We start from the raw sequence: 13,025 nt of genomic DNA, 5'->3' as shown, positions 1-13,025 counted from the left end.
CCTCAGTGCGGCCCAGTTGGGTGTGGCTTTTCCTTTGACTTCGGCTTCAGCTTCAGCACTCGAGGTTCTAATTTTTATGAGCATGTTGCGTGCAGCTGGAGGGCAGGCAGTGCAGCATGCTTCGAGGCGCTTTTCCCCCGAGCTGCTCTGCTGCTGCTTCTTTCACTTTATTGTCCTGACGTCAGCAGCAAAGGATCTAGGACCTAGGAATCGAGTCGACTGCTAGCTTTGCATTCGGTTCGTACACTTGTGTGATTTAATGCTGGCAATGGCAGAAAAATTTCAATTGCTTTATCATGTTCTTGGCCTACGGCACATTGCCCATACGCCCCGTGTGCCCCGAATGCACTGAATGCCCAGCGAACAATAAAAATTAGGACACATAATGACGTCGCGACGAAACACCCCCTCCACCTCCCCCCAGAGGACCAAATTGAAAACAGCATTCGGTCAGCTCTTTTTGCCGCCGTTTTGAGCTTTGGTTTGCACTGATTTTGGCCCTGGTTTGCTGCCTGCGTGTTGCATGTGGCAAGCAATTCGATCAGTTGCCAACGGCAAGTTGCAATCATTTTTGGCCCCCGCCAAACAGAGCAAAGCAAATGCAAGTCTGATAACTGGAGGGGGGCTTTGGGCGCTGCAAACTTTGCCACAAAACTATCAGCAACACTGCCACTTCATTGCTGCAGTCCTTGTTTTTGTTGTTCAAGTGACGCAGAAGGCAGAAGCTGCTGAAAGGGAAGCCCGAATGTCGGACGGGGATGCACTACGAAAAAAAGGGGGTACCACTTACATTCAATCAAGGTATAAACTTTATGATAAAATGATAAGCCTTGCTATAAAAGCAAAACTAAAAGTATAGTTTCCTTTATATATATACAAAGAATTGCGAATCTTTTCGATTCGATGAGGTTGACTTCACAAATCCTTAGGATTTGATTTCTTCCAGTGCTAACTGGGGACTCCGGATTTTGATTTCGCTCGAGTTGGCCGGGTCTGCTGGGTTGGTTCGCTGTCTGCTTAGCGTGTTGGCCAAACAGAACAGAACTGGAAGCCACAAGAAACTGGGTTCGGCTTCCGTCTGGCGCTTCTGGGTTACACACGTCGCCCCATTCCCACCCACCCCGCTCATTGATTACTTTGTTATGGATTTTTTCCATTTCTCTTCGGGGGACTACTGAGTATGTATTTGTGTGTATGTTTCTGTGTTTGTGGGCCGTTGGACTTATTTGCAACACGAGCAGTGCAACTGCAGACGCTCCTTTGATTGTGGCAATCAGAGTTAACGAAAGGGTGCCAAAAGTTTGTGTAATTTCATATTCAATGTGTCGAACAACTTGGTTTTAAGCCAGTTGCTTTGGGTGGTCTTAAGTTTTAAGTCTAAGATAGAATTAAATTGCCAAATCCAGTTTAAACTTAAGTCGCATGCAACGCCACTTTCTGCGCCATCCATGTGCAATTAAAATGCGAACCATGCCCGAGTTTATGATTAGAGCGAAAGATCGCCGCAATTTTATGCACGTAGCCCCGGCGATTCAACATCAAATAGCCGGAGCGCATTAGCCGGGAATAATATTCAGGCGGCGTCGCGACGCCGTCACCATCCACATCCACATCACCATCGCCATCACCATCGCCATGCCAACAACAATTAGGCAGAAGTTGAAATACGAGCAGGCACACTACCACGACCAAGACGCCTGCTTATAATATTGTTGAGGATGGTCCGCTGGTGCGGAGCTGGGTGTTTCTGGAATTGGAATTGGAATTGGGCCTGCACTTAAGCGGCACAGCGACTGGAGCTCAACTTTGGCCAAATGGAATTGAAGTGACAAGTCGCGGGCTGGTGGGGGCAGTCGTGGGTTGGGCAGCGCACACGGACACTGAGAGAAAAGTTGCAGACATTCATAGAAGACTGATAATTCTTAAGGTGGAAGAAGCTGGTTCATCAGTGTATGATATAGTATGATACTTTTCTCTCAGTGTGCAGTCAGGCGAGTGTAAAGGAGTGGATCGGGATCGGTCGGTGATGCGAAATGCGAATGGGATGTGATGCCCAGCTGGATGCCGCCTATTGGCCTGTTGTTGTCACATTTATCACGGCTGTCTGATTGCAGTGCCTTGCAGAACTTGCTGCAGGTCAAGTTACGGGCAAGTGGGATCTTGAGAGTCGTTCGCCTCGTCGATGATTCCTTGCCGGCTTCGTCAGGCTGGCAAATGAATTGGAACAGAATTGCAAAAGAACACAGAACAGGTAAGTTGCATTTGGCCCGAGGACGTACGTCCTTTGTGCTCCCTGCAGTTCAACGAACTGGCATGCAAAATGTATTTTTATTGAATTTCATTGATAAATGCTCCTTGCAACATGCATGGCCCCTTCTCAATGTTGCCCCGCTGTTTGCTGTTTGCTGGTTGTTTGTTCGATGGCAATCCGATTCGATTTCTGATTGCATGCCGGGGCATAAGTATGCTGTTCTGTTTGGTGCTCGTTTTTAATCGACTTAAATCCAATTTGGGTCATTTGCAATCATTTGGCCCAAAAGGTAACCGAACTCTCCCAGCCAGTCGTTCAACTTTCGTAAAGTGTCTGCAAATTCTGCCATCGATCTGTATTGATTAGCCAAAAAAAAAGGTTTATAGTCGAGAGTCTCGCTCTTTTGAAACTTGTTTATTAAGTTTTTATGACACCTGGCCGAAATCGATTCAAAAATAGTTAAGTCGCCTCATGAGATGGCAATTAATCAGCAGTAAGCACTAGAAGCTACCACGTTTTTCTTTTTTGTTGCTGCACTTGCAATTATTAAATAAATCCGAGTAAATACAACTTGCAGTATTCCACATGACTCACAATCTCTGGCTTTTGTGTACTTAACCAAATAATTAAGAAAAGCAAACAGTTCGTTCAACCAGGCCACTGGCGAGGTGTCAATGTCAAGAATTTAAGGCCATAAGTCAATCAACAAAAGTTACCATATTTGCAGTATTTTTAATAGTAAATAAGCATATGTCATATCCAAGTACGAGTATTTAAATGCGAGCTATTCAAATCAGAGCCGCTGGAAAATGTTATTTTCGTCTCGCTCGGAAAAGCTATTTTCAGACTGGAAATCAATTTGCAGATTATTTGCGTGGAGTCTTCGAGTCTTGGAGCAACCGGTATCGAGTCAGTCACGTGGTTTGGCAATCGGGTTTGGTTTGTTTTCCGAGTGGTTGATATAGTGGTCATGTGCTGTTTTTCCATTGCCTGATTGCTAAGGAGAATTGTATGCTGCACAGATAGCAGATATTTGTGTAAACTAACCCGTGACTTGTGGTGCTGTTGGTTTTCCTTAAACGAGTTTTTCAATTTTTTGGGGAATATTTCGATTTCACTCAAAGCGGATATTCATTCACACCGGACTACTTAAAAATTATACATTAATTTAAATTTAAGTACTGCTTTCCCTTAGCTAAATAGGTGCCAACGTTTAGTAATAAAACTTACATAAACACAAATAATTTGATAGCTTGCATGTTGCAGATAAATGTGGCACATGGATGCATTTCTAAGACTTAAAGTCGGCTGAATAAACAATGTAAAGCTCGCGCCTTGTGCACTTGACACGCAAAGGGGCCTGTTTGGTTGTTATGCTAATTGACTACTTTGTAAAATTATTATACTTCGCCGTAAGAAAAGTTCGCATGGCAAGTAGCGGAAGAATTCAGCAACAAAAAAACCTTTCATTCATGACTTCTGATGTCGGATGTCAACAGGAATATACAAAATTAACAACGGCAACAAAAAAATATGTCGAGTATCGGCATTAAATTGCCATCAACAATGCTGTCGTCTCGATAAAGTATTCATGAAATATGCTCTACGAGTGCTGTGAGGATTTGACTTCATTATTTGGCTTGCGGTGCGGTTGCAGGTTGTGGTCGATGCGGTTATATTAAACCGACGTGGATACACTCCAAAAAATTACATAAATGTTGTATGGAAAGTACGTTCGAAAGTACGTATTAAGTGCAAAAAACATTATGTATATTTTATTTAATATTTATAAGCTTCGAAAGTTGTCTTTTATACTTCTTTTAGCATCAACTACTTCTCTATTTCTCCTATTTGTTATGTATAGATTTTCAAAATCAGTATTTGAAAATGATTTATTTATTCTTTAAGCATCAACTATTTCTCACAGTGCACACTATCTCGCGTGTCCTTATTATGGCAGATAAATGTTAATACCAGCTTGACAGTCTGTCCGTTGCGGGCTCATGTTTAATTAGTCATGTTTGTCACAAATTCTGACATACGAGCCTTTCAATCGACGCAGCTCATTTAAAAGCGTCAGTTGGCCGCCAACAGCAGCGGGGCAACTCTAAAAATAAAACCAATTTCGATTGCAATTGCAATCGGCAACTCGGTGGTTGACAGTTGTTCTTTTTGCCTGGGTATATACATACATATATATGTACATAAGTTGCACAAGAAGAAATATATCGTTGCATATTTCACGCCCAGCATTGCGCGAATATTTATCAAGTTACCCTAGTCCGCAAGTCCTTCGGCCTTGCTCAACAAACCCCCCCCAACTCCCATATCCCTTTTTTTTTCTTTTGCAGGGAGTACGGTGCTGGGGCAAATGGACAAGAATGCAAGGGGGGTACAGCAAAAAAGAGGGGGAAAAATAGTTAAAATGTAGATTTATGCAAATGGAACGCATAGCTCGCATCCTGTCCCATCTCGCATTCCCTGTATGCCAATGTGTTAGTAGCCCGCCAGGCGTTCCTTGGTCCTTCCTCCGCCCTGATCCGCCTGCTCCTCCCTGCTCCTCCTTGCTGCTCCTCCCTGCTCCTCCCCTGCTTTTTTTCCGCACTGTCAGCCCAGTTTGCTTGCCAGCTCGCTGCCGGTAGTCTGTCTGTCTGCCTGTCTGGGTATTGAGTGTATTGCATTTAATATTTATTTGCTTTTATTTTCCCTTTTTACCCGCTGCCGAGCACATTTTTTTCTTTTTTCCTTCGAGCTCGCGAAGGATGAGAGCGAATAGAGAACTCTTCTTCAGGTGGAAGAGGAAAATTAAAAATGCAATTGCGATTAAAATTGCATGACAAACGCGCGTCGCGTTCGCAAAAAGTGTTGCCAAAGGGGGTTTGCATGTTTAGCGCCCACGAGTGTACCCACTACCCACCGAGCTCGATAAATAGTTGCATCCACAATGGGAGACTGCCCCAGTTATATGTATGTACATGAATCACTATTTCACCTGATTCACGTTCTTTAATCGAAACCCTTTTCTTAGCAAATCAATTCACACTTACCCTTAGTCAAATGCGAAGAAGAGGTGTCACCACTTTGCGTCTCGTTGAGTCTTTGGTACGTTTCAGCGAAAGAGAAGAAACAGTTTGATTTGTTAATTAGCGCGACATAAAAATACTTTTTAACTTTATTTGCCGCAGCCAAAAATACGCATCAATCGTTGATTTCACCGCCAAACAAAAATGTTTTATATCCGCAATCGTTGTAGCATTAAAATCCGTTCATATGCTGATCATTGTATATATGTTTGTATATATGCATTTATCTTTCGGCTTTTGCCACTCTTCCTATTTTCTGGCTATCTGCCCAGTTTCTCTTCAATAGAATTTAAATTTTGTGCCAATGGCCCCCACACGCGACACTCGGCCATATCATCGTCATTCCCCCGCCGATCTGCTCTATACCCTATATCTTTGTATCATCCCAAGTGCATTGAGCGATAAACAAAGGAAGAGTGCAGAAGAACAAGGAACAATGACTGCGAAAGCTAAAAACATGACAGTGACATAGGAAAGTGCATTTCAAGGCGAAACTTGAAGGGAGGCACAAATAATGATGGCCATAATTCTTTAAAAAATATTATTAAAATTCCTTCGTCGCCAAAGAAACTGAATCTCAAAACGGAACTATGATAAGAAAATATATATATATATGTACACTTTCTTTACTCAACAACTAATATTATAATTTGAAACGCACATGATATTGATATGCTTTCAGCAGGGTGATAAAACCTAACACGTGACTAGCTGATGATTTTGTATTTTTGAAAATAAAACTTTTTTGAAGTTTAATTATTTATTTAAGAAAATATTTATAGTTCAAAAACGCACATGATGCGTGGAAATATAAACATTTGTATTTATTTGTTGGCACAAAAACGAGGCGAAATTATAATCACGTGACTAGCAGATGATTTTGTTATAGTAGCCAATAGGCAAAAAACTGAGGTGACGAAGATAGAAATATCAGCTGTATCTCTCATTTGAAACATATTTTTGTGTGTTTTCCGTACTGAAAGTACTCATTTAGTAATCGTATTTTAATTATGAATATTTAAGTTAATTGCTTTTTGAATAAACAACTCCACCATTTAACCAATTAAATACTTTGTTTTGACACAATATGTATTTATATATATTTTAGTTCAAAAACGCACATGTTGCGTGAACCTAGAGATTTATTTTTAGGCGAAATCATAATCACGTGACTGGCGAATGATTTTGTTTAGCCGGCGCCAAACAATATGTTTTTTTTTGTTTTTATTTTTTTTGAAATCTTTTACTTTTTGTTTTGATTCCGGTTTACGCTTTCCGCTTTCAGCTTCAGTTGTCTCCTATTCGTTTGGCTTTTTTTCTTTATTGTTTTTCGCCCAACATTCGTCACTCTTTCGCGCACTTGTCGTCTCGTCTGTCCCACGTCTGATGGGGGACTGAATGTCAAATGATTTGGCCGCCCAATGGTTATGCTGTATTTATAACAGCACTAATTAATTTTCACTCTTTTCGCCTTGCGGTGGGGGGCGGGGGGCGGGGCTGGTCCGAAAATGAAAATGGAAATGAAGTGAAATGAAATGAAATGAAAACGGTGATGCGATTGTGATTGGGGGATAAGCCGGCCGAGCGACTACGAGCGACTAATATAATTTGCGGAAACTGTGACACAGCACACTGGGTACCAGGTAATTGCACCTGGCTATATGTAGGGCTCAAGCTCAAGGCCCCCGCCCTCCGCTGCCCCTCACTGTCATCGGTTATTAATTTCCCAGATTCGCATTTATATGGTCTTTGTAGAGTGTGTTTAGTTTAGTTAACAGAGTGCACACAGTTGGTTGTATGGACGAACACGAACACGAACACTAATTTATTTGCCACCAGAGAATGGACCGGAATAAGTTGGACAGATCTTTTCGGTGATTTCGTTGATGCATTTACATAATCAAATATGAATATATTTGTTGTAAAATATCCCCCTCGCTCGGAATCGGAATCTGTTTTCAATTAGTCAGGAGAGAACCTGTTCGTTCCACTGCCAGCTGACTACGCTACGAGTATTTAGCGCTTTATGTGGCATATTTGAAAAGTTTGTCTGAAAACCGTTTAGATTATATTTTGGTAGCTCGTTTGCATTGCTAATGAGCGAGCCCAGGGGTCCAGGCCAGAATTAATGGCCCCCCGACCATGTGAAAAGTTCGTAAATATTTGGCGTTTCGTATTAATTTATCAAAATTCGAAAACTACAGGCCATAAAAAAAGCACACATCAAATCGGCCGTTTTATTGCCATTGTCAGGTTGAAAATTCAATTTCTTCGGTAAGAAGGCGCATTTTCGCTGACCAACACCCAACCCCACCCACCCGGCTTGTTTGTTCAAATTTTCCGCTTAGTTTTGTCAGTTTGGTCGCGCAATTTTTCGAAACCATAGGCATACGAAAATTTTCCACATCACACCAATATTTGGGGGGTGGCTGGTGGCTGGTCGACCTTCGTTATCAAATATTTCTGTCACGTCCGCACGAGTGACCCAAGGGCCAGAAAGGGTTATGTAAATGCCTCGATTTCGATTGAACTCTCGGTCAGCCGGATCGCGTGATTGCAAAGCGCCTGTGATAATGCCGAACTTGTTCAATCAATTTTCCATTTATCGCCTACACTTTTTCCACTACCTCGTTGTTTTCTCCCCCTCCCCCATTTATATTGCAATGGGTGAATAAATTGTGTTTTTGTGGCACGCCGAGATGACAAGCAAATAATATTAATAATAATAATAATAAATTCATTTGCGTTTTCGACGGCGAGAGTAGTTGGCTTCCGTTGTTTTCTTCTTACTTTTTTTCTTCTGTTTCTTTTTTTGTTTTTCTCACAAACTCAAAACTCGGTTTCGGGTGCGTTTTTGAAGTGGACTGAAGTGGATGTGGATTCGAGTGCGGCACGGATCGATTCGGAACTGCGAACTGCGTCTTGTGTCTGCGAGCGCCACGACGGGTTTGTTTTCATCGCCAGCTGCGCGGCTGCCTCTTGGGCGGCATTTATTTCTCCTCAGCGTGTTGGCTCGATCTTGTTCGTCGTCGCGGAAGGTTCGTAAAAACGCCGCAGTCGACGGCGACGGCTGCGCAGCGCCAGCTGCTCTGCTGGGCGTACCGCCAGCGTTCCGCCGGCGTCAGCATCTCGCAGCCAAAGTCCCAATCGCATTGATTCCACAAAATCGGAAAGAGTCAAGAAGGAATGACTCAAGCTTGATATTCGACTGGGAAGTACCCAGGAATTGGGTGCTAAAAGTGCTGAGGATCACTTTCTCATCACTACACACATGTCCTTGGGAACATAGGATCATTTATGGGGAACATAGTTATAGCTTTGCTTTGAAAGCAGCAATAAACTGATTAAATAGTATATTGATTGTTTTAAATTTGAGAAATGTCTTAAAGACATGAGATAAGGTCATTGTGATGAGCCAGACTTCATTTTAGTGTAATAAGATATATTTATGAGCACGTTGACTTTACTTGAGTTCATTTGATGAACTAATAGAAAATGAATCTACTGTTCACTTATTTCCTAAGTAGCTTTAAAGTCTTTGAAGTCTTTATCTTCTTCTAGCAGCATGCATCTTGCCGCAAAGAAGCCGAGTGAAAGCCATATACCCTCACCATCTACGACTACTGGGTATCAATACAACTTAAATGAACGAACATCTCTTGGCCGCACAGGCAAATATTGTGGGTTTGTTTACGCACTGGCTGCGGTGGCACAGAGCCGGTTTTAGCCATATTTTTTTGGACCCCAACCCACAAGCCCACCAGCCAGCAAGACCCAACTCCAATCGATCCACTGACCAGTGGCCAAAGAAATGGATATACGGATTCTACGCGGTGCAGCCAGAGTGCATTTGCCCCGTTCGTCTGGCAGCGAAATGGAAATACATATTCGAAATGCCAGTGCAAACATGGCAACGTAACGCGATATAATTAACACATGCAACGCTAAAACGTGGATAAACAAACAACAATTGTCGACACTGCCCTTTGCCCAATTACATTGGATGGCTGAAAAGGCGGGGGGAGTGGCAGGATGAAGGGCCCTTTTCTGGCCTTTTTGAGGTGCGGGGAATTTCCTTTCAGTAGTGACTCATATCCCCGAGTCGAGCCGTTAATTATACGTCTAACAACGCGTTGGTTGTACTTACCAACTACACATGTTTTGCACTTCCATTGCAACACTGATAAATGCGTTATTTTGGCGGCAGGTTCAAGGAGCAACTGCCATGCATGCACTGAGAAAATTTGTACCTCTCTTTCCCAAAAAAAAGTTAAGTCTCTTCAAAGTGTGTGTTTCAAAAGGAAGCTGTGTAAAAAGTGCATCGTAAGCTTAGTATATATGTTTCTCCACTTTTGGTTAATTCTGAACTAATTAACTATGTTTTTCAAAAAGATTCACTGTACTTATAAACATTACAAACTTTCCTGCCAGTGTATTCACTATTAATCGCTTCGTTTGTCGCTCATGCTGTTGGAATTTGCGGCCAGTTGCATGTTGCCGACTTTGCAACTTTGTGGCCAACTTCCGGCAACAATTTCTACGCAGCCAAAGAAAAGTTTTTGCATTAAATGCGAAACAGTGTTAAATAATTTCAGCTATTTTACGATTATTTTTCTCGTCCTGGGCCTGAATTTCTAGTCCAGTCGGCGATGGTAGACTGTCTTTCTGTTCGTACTTGTGTGGGTAGCACGGCTAATCATCTCCAGCGGAAGTGCCACCCACCAGCTCCGCCAGCTCATCCTTTCTATCTGGGAATAGCGTTTACTTTATGACCGCTAAGCAGGGCGGTGGTCGTCTGTTTGGCGGTTGGCTTGGTTGTGCCAGTGAATTAGCACAAACCGCATGTTAGATTCGTTGATAACATGCCACCAACGCCCATGCTTGGTCCGCCCACATCGCAGCGCCACCATAACACCACCGCCCACCTAAGACCACCCACCCACATAGACATGTACAAGTTGATGTCCTGTGGGTGTGGGCGCGTGTCCTTAGCCATGCAGTTAGAGGCTGTCAAGTTGCGTATTTTATGCGAAATGTTTAGTAATTAGTTGCATCCGCAAGGGGAAATTACTTAGCACAGCCAACCGCAAAAGTCCCATCCCTCCTTGTGCCACTCCCCTCCCCTACCTTCGCCAGCAACCGTTTTGCTCGGCTTGTTGCGAAAGTTCAAGCGTTGGCAAAATGTTGACAGCTTCAAGAAATACACATTAAGGGTAGCTGGCTTACATATCCTGTGCAGTGAGAAAAATTACACGCATGAATCATGAATTGCAGATGAATCAGGACTTCGCCAACTTATTTTTTTAGGCTTAGATACAAACAAAACAGATGCCTTCGATGGATTTAATTTGTTAAATGTAGTTTAATTGGAGCACAAATTGATCTCTTTTTTAATCAATCATTTGCAAGCTTAGAACATTTAACTATTATAATACTGTATGTTCATTTAATTTAATTTTGAACATATTTATTTTGCTCTGTACGTATTTAGACGTCTTTCCGTATCACGCATACGACTCGTTGCCCGTCTGAGCCAGCGCGCTCATTACTCATACGCAGCGTGCAACGGGACTCCTGTTGGTGCCAGGCGTTAAATTAACTAATTAAAACTTGCACAACTCATGTAGCCATCTCTATATTTTGCCATAGGAACAAACGAGCTGGCTGCGTTTTGTGTAGCTTCTTGTTTCGGTTCCGTGACAATTATTCGCGGGTGCTTTTTCATTTTTTTCTAATGCCGCTGCAAAATGTTGTTGTTGCTCGCGACCTCTGACCCGGTTGATAAACGCTGCACGAGTTTTTGGGAGCAACAACTGAAACAATTAGTACTGTGGCTGTGGCATTTGGACTCAGCCCGCAGGCTCGCTGTGTGTGAATGTTTTTGGTTGTATTTGTTTTTTCTCTTTTTTTTGTTGCAGGAAAGTTGTACATACTAAGGTAGCCCAGTTTTTGCCAACCGGCGTCACGTGTGTAATTAGCACCTGGCTGACTGGCAGACGAACTGGGCAAACAAACTGGCTTGACAAACTTTGCATGCTGCTGGCGCGTTTCTGATTAATGAGACTGTTGCGGCTCCGCGGCGCTAAGAGCTCGCATTTGGCGCTAATTATTTAATTGCGCTCGCACAGCAATTGATCACACAGGAATTTGTTTAATTCGAAGTTCCTCTCTCTCTATCTCTCTGTTTGAAGAGTATAAAGTACACACATTGTTAGTGAATCGACCAGGGATTGAGTCAACATAGTGTGATAATTGTGTCCGGTTCGGGTTTTCCATTTAGCTAGTTAAACTTTGTACGCACAGGTATCAATTTTGTTCTTTCTGCGAATGCATTAGACTTGAAAATGATGTGTGATTCAGGCTAAAAACGTGCTAATTTGTTCAGATGATTTATGGATTCGTAATCTTGAGTCAATTTAAAGTTATCTTTTCTTACCTTATCTATTCTTAGTATTTTACTATTAGAAGAGGCATGTTGCTTGTTTTCTACCTGTAATATACTTAAGTAAAATCGTTTATTGAATGAAATACATAAAATTAAATATAATTTTATATACATTCTTTAAGGTTGCAATTTAAATTTAAAGGTTTTTCAACGTTCTACTATATATATTTAATATATTTTTAAAGGCTCACAGTCTTAAATCTTTATTCACCGATGCAGGTTGTTTGTTTTCTACTTGTAACATACTTAAATTTAATCGTTTATTGAATAAAATACATAAAATAAAATAGAATTGTATATATGTACATTCTTTAAGGTTGAAATTGAAATTTAAAGCTACTTCAATGTTCTAGCATATATTAAATATTTTTCAAATGCTCACAGTTTTAAACCTTTATTCACCGAACACGTTGATTGTTTTCTACCCATAAAGTTATGGAATAAAATTGTATCTACGCCCAAAGGTGTGCTGTGCATTTGCAATATACTTACCATTTAACTCCTTCACCCAGAAGTGTGCTATATTTGGTAGCTATCTCGACCTTTGTTCGACTGCATTTTTAATGACTGACTTTGACAGCTCGGCAATGTCAAGGCTGCTGAAGAAAATCAATATGCTGAGGAGCCGAAATGCCGGGTCCTTTTTTTCGTGGCGGCGTCTGCGCATACAGGAAATTAAGATGCCATTTAAAACGCCCCAAATGAACTTTGCTGAATTTATTGGGGATTTTCACGCATTTCTTCGCTTTCCACTTGCCACTTGTGAATCCCAAGTATTTGTCGGCATGCGGCATGCATGGCGACATTAAATAATTCCACAAATGCATTTAAAGAATTTAAGAATACTTTCGGTTTTTATTATTCATTTATGATTTCTGCTTTTTTTTTTGTTTCTTTGTGTTTCGCTTAACGAGAGTAAGTTTTAAAAGGTTTCTTTTTAGTATTTTGTTTGTTAGTTTTAGCTTGGTTTTTTATGAGTTCGAGTTTGTAGCCTCAGGAGATATTCCTCGTCGGCTTGGTTTAGTGGTAATTGTAATCGTACTATATAATTTCAATTAAATCTTTATTGTCCTTTCTACTGGACATATGTATTCGCTTAGCTAATAGTTTTAATTATGTATCGTATGCTCTATATTATAAGTTTCACTTAGGCTAACAAGATCTTAGGAAAACAACGTGTACCCCATACAATGGGTAAATGTTACATACGTTTGCTCAAACTCAACCGGTGTGGTGGTAGAAAAAC

At 41.5% G+C, this 13,025-nt stretch overlaps 1 protein-coding gene across 2 annotated transcripts in view; it reads right to left on the bottom strand.

Annotated features, from left to right (window-relative positions):
- LOC117143115 (sodium-coupled monocarboxylate transporter 1) overlaps nt 1-8,301 on the bottom strand; it is a 35,187-nt gene extending 26,886 nt beyond the window's left edge. For both annotated transcript variants that reach the window (XM_033307600.1, XM_033307601.1), the window contains exons 1-2: nt 8,125-8,301; nt 5,299-5,348 (exon numbers count right to left, since the gene is read on the bottom strand). The gene's annotated coding sequence lies outside the window, so the exon portion shown is untranslated. The remainder of the gene's footprint in view (nt 1-5,298; nt 5,349-8,124) is intronic.
- Nucleotides 8,302-13,025: the final 4,724 nt, after the last annotated feature.

Source organism: Drosophila mauritiana, chromosome 3R (genome assembly GCF_004382145.1).
Source record: "Drosophila mauritiana strain mau12 chromosome 3R, ASM438214v1, whole genome shotgun sequence".
Lineage (NCBI taxonomy): Eukaryota > Metazoa > Arthropoda > Insecta > Diptera > Drosophilidae > Drosophila > Drosophila mauritiana.
This window is presented reverse-complemented; position numbering and strand designations above follow the sequence as displayed.